The sequence below is a fragment of the Sinocyclocheilus rhinocerous genome, unplaced genomic scaffold (assembly GCF_001515625.1).
Source record: "Sinocyclocheilus rhinocerous isolate Xijiao unplaced genomic scaffold, SAMN03320098_v1.1 scaffold1474, whole genome shotgun sequence".
Classification (NCBI taxonomy): domain Eukaryota; kingdom Metazoa; phylum Chordata; class Actinopteri; order Cypriniformes; family Cyprinidae; genus Sinocyclocheilus; species Sinocyclocheilus rhinocerous.
The window spans coordinates 253,241-264,377 of record NW_015655412.1 but is presented as its reverse complement, the minus strand read 5'-3'; the positions used below and the strand labels follow the sequence as shown (position 1 = coordinate 264,377).

Here is an 11,137-nt window from a genome sequence, read left to right as displayed (position 1 = left end):
GTGTATTTGTAACCTGCCCTAATTCTGCCCTCTTTGGCTTTAAGGGTCGCTGTGACATCAACATCCGCAACAATCGCAATCAGACGCCGCTGCAGCTGGCTGTGACTCAGGGTCACGTGGCTCTAGTGGCCCTGCTGGTGACGGAGGGGGCAGACGTCAACGCAGAGGATGAGGATGGAGACACAGCCATGCACATGGCTCTCAGCCGCCAGCAGCTGGCCACCGTCATGAGCAGCGGAGAGGGCGAAGGAGCGCTGCTCTACAGCAGGGTAAGAGCCGTGGACAGAGTGACTGAGAAAAAACATCCAGTGCAATACTAGAATACTGCATGGTATACCCTAGCAAAAAAAATCATACTAAGTATACTTCAGATACATTAACATATTTATTGACATATCAATTAAGACTTGCTGATAAAAAAAATATTTATTTAAACTTCATTTGGAGCATTTCTTTTTTGCACAATGCAGAATTCTTAATATGTGACCCTGGACCACAAAATGTATTTGTAGTATACTTGGCACAAAGTAAATGTATTTCAAATAGATTTTAGTATTTTGTTTTTCACTAGGTTATTTTATTTGTGTCACAATCAACTGGGTGATATCTTATTTCATTGTATAAGTAATTATTAAGTCCAAAGAAACAAATGATAACAAATATGACAGATAAATACAATAGAACAAAGACAAATGAAACAATGAGTGTGTTTGCATGCACCCTCTTAATGCGATTATAATGAGATTTGCCGGGTTTCCATCCAAAGTTGCGAATTTAACTTGTGAAAGTGGAATATCGCATAAAACATTTGCGAACTAGCATCGTTTCCATCCAACAAGTCAAAGAGAAGAAAATCATCACTTCCTAATAAACTGGCACTATAAATCACTAAGAAAAGTAGGAGAATATAATAATTTTCATATATAATAAATGACTTGCGCCTCAGAGCATTTATTCGCAAAATGCATTTCCATCTCCCATTATTCGCATTAACCCTTTTTCCGCACAAGTCAAAATCCACCTAAAGCGAGCGTAAAAACTTTTTTGCGAATTAAGGCATTTTTATTTGAAATTCAGCGTTTCCATCTCTCGATTCTGATGCGATACTTCAAAATGCGCATAAAAGTAGGGTGATGGTAACCCAGCTATTTTGGCAATATTGTGATTAAACTTTACCTCATGTAAACGCAATACTTTGATCTAAATAATGTGATTTTGCTCATAATCGCAGCAAGCATAATCGTATTAACATAGGTGGTGTACGCCTATTTTAATCGAAATATGCAGGCATGTAAACACCTTAATCGCAGTATTGCCGCTCTGACCAAAGTGCACATGTGCTTGTGACGTAAAGAAAAACGTGACACGCACCTGCAGTAATACAGTTGCTCTGCTCGTGTTCATCAGGAGTTCTCTTTTCACAGCAGTTTAGTACATTGGATGTTGGTTTATTTCGAGTCAGTGTCAGGATATCAGGAGTTTCAGGCACGCTAAAAAAGTGAATAACTTAAGTAATTTGTGTATTAGTGCTTACTGTAGACACAAACCGTTTCAAACGATTCAGTCCGATTTGGTGAACAGGTTCGACCAGTTCACTAAGAAGAACCAGTTAAATAGAACGATTTGTTCGCGAACCGGACATCACTAATACGCCGATTGGAAACGATGGCGGGGAAGAAAGCATCGCATTTCTGGGGAACCGAGGAAACAGAGTTCAAGTTGTCAACGTAAATAAATTAAAACCGGGCCCATTTAACACACCTATACTCTTTCTTAGTCCATCATTTGTGCTGTGCAGTGGCGTATGTGAATAATGGCGGTAAAAAAATAGCCACAATTCTTAGCGCATAATACAAATAATGGAAATTGCATGTAAACGGAGCTTTGCTCATGACATGTAAACATCATAATGTGATTAAGTCCTTGCTCTGATTATCGGAAATAATCGCATTATTCGTGCGCATGTAAACGTAGTCATTGTCACTGGGCTGTTCCAAAGTGGGACCTCTCCATGGTTCCTGGAGACTTTGTTTCAACAGCCTTTTGAGCTTCTGTCTTTAAGACAGCCTTGCTTCTGGCCGTGGCTTCAACCAAATTTGTCAGTAGGCGCGTTTCCATTACAGATTTTCGCAAAACTTTGGAGAAATATAAATGTCGATAAAAAGGTATTGCGAATTGTTATGCGACTAAAACTTAACTTTTTCTCTCGCGATAAGTCATGGCAATGGATTTTGATGGATTTTGGCTATATTTATTCGAAGGAGGCATATGCATGTATCTTTACTGAAGCAGCTGCTTCAGAAACATGCGTGGCTAGGCTGGTATAAACACAAGCATTGACTAGAGTGGCCGCAATCTGCTTCAGTGGCCGAATCAGAGCCACACTGCACCGCAAACATGTGCAGTGTAAATTGTCCAAGCATTAATGGCAGGGAAAGCCATGTATGAAGTGTTTCTTGGATATTATAGTGCATTGAAGAACGATCATATGACTTTTTACATACGCCATGTGACCTGTAAATGCGAAAAAAACGTCTCCATTGCAGTTCTGCGAAATATTCAATTTTCGAATTGCCTGAAAAACCACTTCATGCAAGCATAAAAACTTTTTTGCGATATATGGGGGTTTTTGCGAAATTGGCGCATTTCCATTAGGCGTATTTTCAATACGCAATTTTCATTTGTGCAATTCGAAGGGTAATGGAAATGCAGCTAGTGATTTGCATTGTACTCTCTGTTTATTCCTTGTGCACTACATTCTCTTTCGGTGCAGATATGGTTTTTCTTAGGCCCAACCTGACACTAATGCCTAAGTGCTTCCCAGCATGCACACGTAAGGTCATCGAGCTTTCCTCTTTCTACCCACCGCCTTTCTCCTTTGTGCAGGATCAGAGGTTGAATGCTCTATGTCCTCTGCATACCCTGTGAAGGGTTTAAATGGATAGCTCTTTCATTGGCTTATGGAATCTCTATCATTGGCAAATTAATGTAAGCGAGTTGCTTCAGAGTACACTCTACCAGGGGCATGGCTACCTCTTGGGCTCTGTTTAGAAGAGTTTCATTGCGGGAAATTGCAAGCTGGGTTTGTCACGACACTACTGGCTTGATGTTCATTCTGTCCTGGAGTATATAGCCTTGTTCTCTTAAGCAATCAATTCCTCCCCAAGCCTGGGCTGTCAAACTCTGCTTATTCATGTCACTAAGTCTTTATAACGTTGCATGGCACCATTTTCATTACTATGTGGGTTGCCGGGTTTAATTATGTATGTGTATTACTACATGCCATTCACACTCTATCTCCACCCATGTAGCACTATCATCTTTGTGTAATGTTACCAGACTTTGTCTTTGCAGGTGACTGACCCCTTGCTTTCAGGGCCTCTCTGTGAATGTATTGGTCAACCAAGAGCTGTCCATAGGTCCCATAATTGGATCTTAAACACAAGATAAAAGATGAAAACAATAGGTTACTGTTTGTAACCACGGTTCTCTGAAACATAGAGTGGAGAGATCCACCAAGATTGCTGCATGAGACGCAAACAAGCTCACTGAAAAAAGGTTGTTTGTGGAGGTCCTGTTATGTACACATGGTCCTATACCTGGAATTAGGCACATGCTCATGTCTGTCAAGCCAGACTTGGTGTCATTTGATGCTTTTGCAGAGGTCAGGTATGGATGCTCTTCCCATCGGTGGATCTCTCATTTCCTTGTTCCAGAGAAATTGGGGTTACTAATGTTAAACCATTGTTTCTTACTGTATTACACTACATTACTGCCTTGTGAGCTCACTGTTGCATGCTTAAAGATGCAGTAAGGGATTTCTGAGAAACACTGTTGAAAGTGGTAATTGTTGATAAAAGTAATGATTCATAAAAGAAGATAAAAAACCACAGTTGCTTTCGCTTCTGGTGCATTTGTCACTCTTGAAATGGAAGACCAATCAACCACTGCATTGTGGGACACAGTATTCCACGCAGTGTTCTCTGCGGTCTGCTGTATGCTAAGCATTTTGGTAAATGTAGTATGTCATCTATGTGTTTCATGTAAAAATTCACATACTGTGCAGAAATAATAGAAACCTTGCACACCAGAGTAGCGTTGTCCTGTTTTCCAGTGTATACGTGTGCTGCTGTACAGTATAATTAAGAGAGAGGTAATCAGTGGTGTTTATTCCTTCCTTCCTTTGCGTGTAGTTGTGTAGCTCAGGGCTGATGGGAAACACGGAGCTGAACGTAGGAGCTGCTATCGCTTGCTTCTTGGCACAGGAAGGGGCCGATATCAGTTATGCCAACCATAAAGGTAAAAGCCCACTGGACCTGGTTGCAGACAGCAGCATACAAACTCTCATCAGGAGCTTCGCAGAAAAACACAGGTGTGTCTCAGTGTATTGATTGTGGCGCTCATTAAAAGAGGGATTCAAGAATGAACAGATGTGATCTTGTGTGTTCAGGCTTCAAGCCGTCACGTGTGGCACAGGCACGAGCAGCAGCAGTCTCAGGCGAGTGCACACTACACCCAACACCATGACCAACCTGGCCATGCCCAGCGCGACGGGCCCCAGCGAGTGCCTGATCTGCTCCGAGCTCGCACTGCTGGTGCTGTTTTCTCCATGTCAACACAGCGTCGCCTGTGAGGGTGAGCTTACTGATCGATGAACAAACAAGTCCCGACCTTTGTTGTTGTTTGATCAAAACGTAGTTTCACTCAGAAATACATCACAATACCATCCTGAGAACCTGGGAAAAAAGCTTTGTGAATTTAGTGGTTTTTTTTCATGTCATTACATTGTTTAGAGCATAAGAAAAAAATGGAAATTAAAAATTTTTTTGGAAAATTATATTTTATACATATGTTATGCTATGTCCTCTGTAGAGGACACCAGGACTTAGTTTCTCTACAAATAAAATGACTTGAATAGACATGAAAAGGCAAAAACAATGAGTTTTTTTTTTTTAATCACCAATCAATTTTTAGGTTTCAGGATTTTTTATACCAAACTTTAAGGATGATTCTCAACTATGTTATAAAATATATAACTAAAAAGATTTGATATAGCATTTTGCTTTATGCAATATGTGTGTTAAAATACCATAAACTGGTTTTCCCATTAAACACAATGTTGTCTATACACTGCATCTAATTTGTATATTAATGTGCTGTTGGGGCAGCATGTTGAAAAAAGAAGTGTACTAATGGGAGTAGTAATTGGCCAGATGTTCATAATAACATCTAATTAGGGCTGCACGATAAATCGCATGCGATATTAATGCGCATCTTCTTAGTAAAGCTGGTTCTGTAATCAGCAGTAAATCTCCATCACGTGCGTGCTTTCAGATGGAGCAGCATTGACTACACAGAGCCGTTGTTCACGGACAAGCTGCGCTAAACCACGATCATATATGAACATGGTTTAGCGCAGCTTGTCAGTGAACAACGGCTCTGTAGTCAATGCTGCTCCATCTGAAAGCACGCTAATTACAGAACCGACTTTACTAATGTTAATGTTATGTTTGTTAATACACACATGAATTGCATGTATTCAAACAGTGTTGCACGAGCTCGAGACTCCAGGGTTCAAAGTCCAAAGCGCAAGGAAAATCTGCGCTGAAACAGAGTTACTCTTCAGCTGCTCAGTAACATTTTTATTAATTTCTTTAAAGGCATGTGACAATGCGATACGTGCGACAAACATCTTCCCTAATTCGTAATGAGAATCATTTATAAATCTGTTGTCAACAAAAAGAAGCACTGAGATCTTCCTGCAGGTTTCCGCCAAAATAAAAGTTGAGAAAAATCAAGAACTCAATCAACATTCATAAATGTTAGTATTGTAATTTTACTATTGCTCTGTAAAATAAAATAAAAAGTAAGACAATAATAATGATAATAATCATTACAACAGCTCTATTAATACATTTATTAACATCCACACTTAGTGTTCAAATTGGGATCTGTAATATATTCTAATGTTTTAAAAGAAGTCTCTTCTGCTCAGCAAGGCTGCATTTATTTGTACAGTAAAAAATACAAGCCTGATTCAAAAATGGCCCAAAAATATTATTTTATTAACTTATTAATTTTAAGTTAAATTGTGCTTTGTTGGTATAATGTCTACTAGAATGTTAAAAAATGTTCAGTGTTAAATCAATATTTTTAAATTGTTGTTTTGTAATTGATTTTTTTATTTGAAAAGCAGGACAATACAGTAAAAAGGGCATTTTGGCTATTTAATTTATGCAATGGTGAAAATAAATGGCAAAATACAGTACATGGGGGAAAAAATACGTGAAAAACCGTATTCGGCCTTTGGCCTAGTGTTTCATTTGGTTTGGCTTTGGCCAAGAATTTTCATTTCGGTGCATCCCTACTGAAAACCCAGAATGTGCTCTTTACAGGACATCCAGACTTATAACTGTGACAGGAAAGATCTCAAATATAGTGTCCACTGCAGAGACACAAACTCCACAGCTGGGTCTCAGGAGGATATGGTAGTAAAGTTGGTCACAAGTTGGATTGGTGTTGATCCAGAAATGTTTTACTTGGCTGTATACACAGTTGGTATATAGAAACTCAGTCCTGTGTCTCTGTTCAGAATGTGCTCACAGAATGAAGAAGTGTATCCGGTGCCAGGTGACAATAACAAAGAAAATTCGACAAGGTAAGCATTTTTACATTTGAATAACGATAATATTTTATGCTGAGATTTAAGAATCAAGAAGTTTTTCATTTTGGTTCATTCAAAGAAGCAGCTTTGGCCTGCTTTACAAACGATTAACACTTTAGAACAAAATGCAGTTAATAACAGTTAATAAATCCACATAAGCTCACTGTGTTACGGTCAGCATATGCTCAGCTCTTAATGCATCTTTTTTTTTTTGGTAACATTTTGGTAGGGACATTCTATTTGAATTACCCAGAAGAACCAAATTTCTCTCAAACACTGGTTGTAGTAAATACTGTCTACTGTTCTGAAGAACTAAGACATGATGTCTTATACCCCATAGAAACCGGTTATGAAAATATCTTCAAGTAAAAAGCTGGGCTTCAGATTTTAGACTAGAGATCAATAAGATGCTGCATATATTTGGCCATTCAGTACATTAAGCCTGTTTAGAATGGTTTTCTGTAGAAAAACATTATGGGCTGTTAAGGTGCAAAGAAAGTTAGTCTTTATTATATACATAATAAATATACACAGAACACACACATATATTATGCAAACAAAAACTTTATTTTGCATGCGATTAATCGTTTGACAGCACTATTTAAAATGTACCAAATTTTCCTCCCCCCCCCCCCCAAGTCTTCATTTATCTTTTTTCTTTTCTTTTTTTGATATCGCAATAAATATCGTATCGTGGACTTCATATAGAGATATTATCGTATCGTGAGATTTTGATACCGTTACATCCCTACTATTAAGTTTTAGTTCTTTCCTTGAGCTAATGCTCGCTCCTACGGTGTGTTGTGTTTATTGAATTGTGGTATGTTTTGCTTGCATGTCCGTTTCTTGAAAGCAGACCAGACGGAGGTGGAGTGCAGCCCCAGCTCGGAGAACTCGGAGAAGCACAACCTGCTGGAGCAGCTGCAGTCGCGCTACAGACAGATGGAGGAGCGCATCACCTGCCCCATCTGCATCGACAACCACATCAAGCTGGTGTTCCAGTGCGGCCACGCCTCCTGCATCGACTGCAGCGCCGCGCTCAAGACCTGCCCCATCTGCCGGCAGACCATCCGCGAGAGGATCCAGCTGTTCGTCTGAGCCTCATCATTCAGCCATGAAGCAGGACCGCGATCGCTGGATGGCCCACCAATGACTGCGGTTTGGATCGGTGTCGTCCTCTGAGTAGCATGTGGACATCTGCTCCGACGACCTACAGTATTACCGAGTGAAGAGGAGTTTATACACTTCGTGCCGCTGAAGCGCTAGATTATAGCGAACCGTAAAGCATCCCCAGCATGCAACGAGAGCTGACGTGTCACATCAGCCCTCTCACAAAACCTGTCGGGACCTGGCCATATTTCACACTAAAATCCACAGGAAGAAATCATGTTGTGCAAGAAAAAGAAGATATTGAGATATTTAGCGCTGCATAATAAAATGATTTGATTTTGTGACATTCTCACCTGAGTGTTTATGCATCATGGTAGTACAGTATTTGTTTTACTCTAGCTTTGATTTATGCCAATAGAAACGTTTTTACAGAGAATATAAGGAATATTAGTTCTCCTAGATTCATAATGTAATTTATTGCTTTTGTTCGTGTGATTTTCGGGTGAAATATGACCTGGTTTGTTTCCATCAGATCCCACCATATACGGTGATCCAGGGCTTGCTGCTTCAAACACTCACTTCATTCGGAGTCGTTAAAGTGCAGCACTTCATCGGTCGTGTCCCAGCGTCCCTGAGAATGCCGTTCACATCATTTGCCGTCGTTTGTCCGAGGGTGATATTGTACAGATGCCTGTACCTTACCTCTCGCAGAGCTAGAACTTACACAAGCTTTCCACGAGCAAGAGATATACATAATGCATGCTGGTGAGCGTATTATCTACGTCATATATAGTGTCACGAATACCATTTGTAGTGTTCTAAGTGCAGACGACCTGTAATTTTTACCCTGTGTCTGTGCGAGGGTCTGACTGAAAGACCCTTAATAACATAATAGTAGATTCATTTGTGGCAGCAAAGGTGCTGAATGCTTCCTAATACTAGGAGTTCTTTAGTTTTTCCTCAGGTTTATACAAGTCAGTTCAACTCAAAATGCAAGAAATCCCCCTTCTGTAAACTTTACTAAACGTGCAACCTTATCCACTGGCATTGCATGACATTATATAAAGTGTTTATTAGCCTCATATCTCCCAAAGTAATGTTTTGCCCTTAATGTATTCTGAGATTGAAAGTAATGAATTGGGAACTCTTCAAGGTTGTAGGTGATTGCACCTATAGAACCCATAGAATTTACAAATTTACGATTTAAAGAAATCATCACTGCTGTCAGTTGTGTGTGTGTGTGTGAAACACAGAGTAGAATTTCTGGAAGAGTCGGCATATACGGTAACTCTGTCCCATACACAAGTTCAAATGTCTGTCAAGCTCCAAAAAAGGACCATCATCCAAATTGTGCAGTGGTGTAAGGATACTTAAAAATGCTTGATAAAACAGAAAATCCTGAATGCTTAAAATAATAATAATAACAGCAGGAGTCTGGAAAGGCAGGAGGGTGAGTAAATAAGAGAACCGTCAGTTTTGAGAGAACCACTTCTGTAATGATTATTGTATTTCATCTACTATTATGATGTGAAAAATGTGTTAGAATGGCAGTTGGGTGTGTTTTGTCAGAAAGTGTATTTTACCATTGTTAGTTGAAATAATTTCGACGTTCTCCATATCCGACATGAGTTGGGCCTGTAAGTACTTCAGCATCAGTTCATATTCCTCATAAAGTCTAATTGTCCATCAAGTGTTTTTGTTCCAGAAGGGCTTAACTGTGTGCATTTATGGAGTTTATTTATGTGTCATTCCGTGATGGGCTCTTTTTATAGCTCCCTCTTTTGGGATAGCCAACACAAACATGTGGATTTGAATGTCTTGCTGAACGCCAACTGCTGCAGAGTTTTGCAGTTCGTGAGAAATGCGATGGCGGTATTAGTGCCAAAATTTGTCAGCGTGTGTGTGAGAGAGAGAGAGAGAAGCACACAAGAGCGTCGTGTCCATATGAAGCCTTTGTAATGCTTTAACTTATCGGCCCTCGTGACAGGGCTGGATTTTTTCTAATTTGTTGAAACTGAAAGTTTGTGTAGTTCTTTTGCTTTTTGGATTAAGAGAACAGTGGTTTAACGTGAAAGTCAGCCGTGACTTGTTAGAATAGAAGGATGGTGTGTTGTCTAGTTTTATTAGCTTATCTGCTAACAGCTCACAAGACACAACAGCTGCCCATAAGCCATCACTTCTACTCAATATTACTGTTAATTCACTACACTTGCTGTTTCGTATATTATTCCTGTTTACGTTGGTTATTATAAGTATCCTGATGTTGCAATATGAGGTAACACTTTATTTCGATAGTCCACTTTAGACATTCTATTAACAGTAAGTAACTTTGTAACTACATGTCAACTAGCAGTTAGTCGAGTATTAGTAGACTGTCTGCTTAACACTTAAGACTATCTTCTAACACTTTCTTTGTCAACTTATTCTACTAACCCTAAACCTACCCTAACAGTCTACTCTGAGAGTTAGTAGACATGTAGTTGCAAATTAATGAGAATTAGTTGACATGTAGTTACAAAGTTACTTATAGTTAATAGAATGTCTAAAGTGGACTATCGAAATAAAGTGTAACCCAATATGATGTATATGGCAAAAACGCGCCATAAATGTACCATCATGCATTGTGGCATCATTCGCTGGCGCTAGAATCAAAACTGGCTCCATTTCTCCAATAGTGAAGTCAAATTAACATCAGAAACAGTGAATTTGAAGAGAAATTCAGAATTCAATCACAATGTTTTTGTTGTTGTTGTTTGATGGTCTCTTCATGTAGAATATTGACAATCCAGAATTCTTCTAGAAAATTCCGTTTGTTTAGACCGTTTTAATAATATTGTTTGTGCTGTACATAATCATCATTCAAAAGTAAAAATATATGTGAGTTGTCAGCAGGTAAGGGCAAACACATGACAATGAACTACAGAAATGGTTTGCCATTTTCAAATTATTTAAGCAAAAAAAAAAATGTTACAAATTGTTTATACAGTTCATTATGTGGAGTTCGGATGTTGGCCTTACTGTCCATTTCCTATATTTATTTTGTTGTTTTTGTCACCTTTTTTTCGAGTTTTACTCTGTAAAAAATATTTTGCAGTAAATATTGAACTGTTTTATAAGCATATATTTATGGTTTCGTTTTTTGGGTGCTGTAGTGGCAGGATCTAAGGATCTTACCAATGAATACATTTTGAGCTCAGAGGAACTTGGCAAGTCTAAGCTCCTGGAGTTCAGCTCCCGCACGCTCACCTGGAAGCTTCTAGTGGGTCTGAAGACCTTGATTAGCTGCTTCAGGTGTGCTGAATTCATTTATTTGGGCACCTTTGGTAAAGACTGATTAAGAGTGTCTTTATGTCACTAAACACT

At 39.1% G+C, this 11,137-nt stretch overlaps 1 pseudogene; it reads left to right on the top strand.

Moving 5' to 3' along the window:
* Window positions 1-8,997, top strand: part of LOC107718262 (E3 ubiquitin-protein ligase MIB2-like) — a 79,804-nt pseudogene extending 70,807 nt beyond the window's left edge.
* The last annotated feature ends 2,140 nt before the right edge of the window (window positions 8,998-11,137 follow it).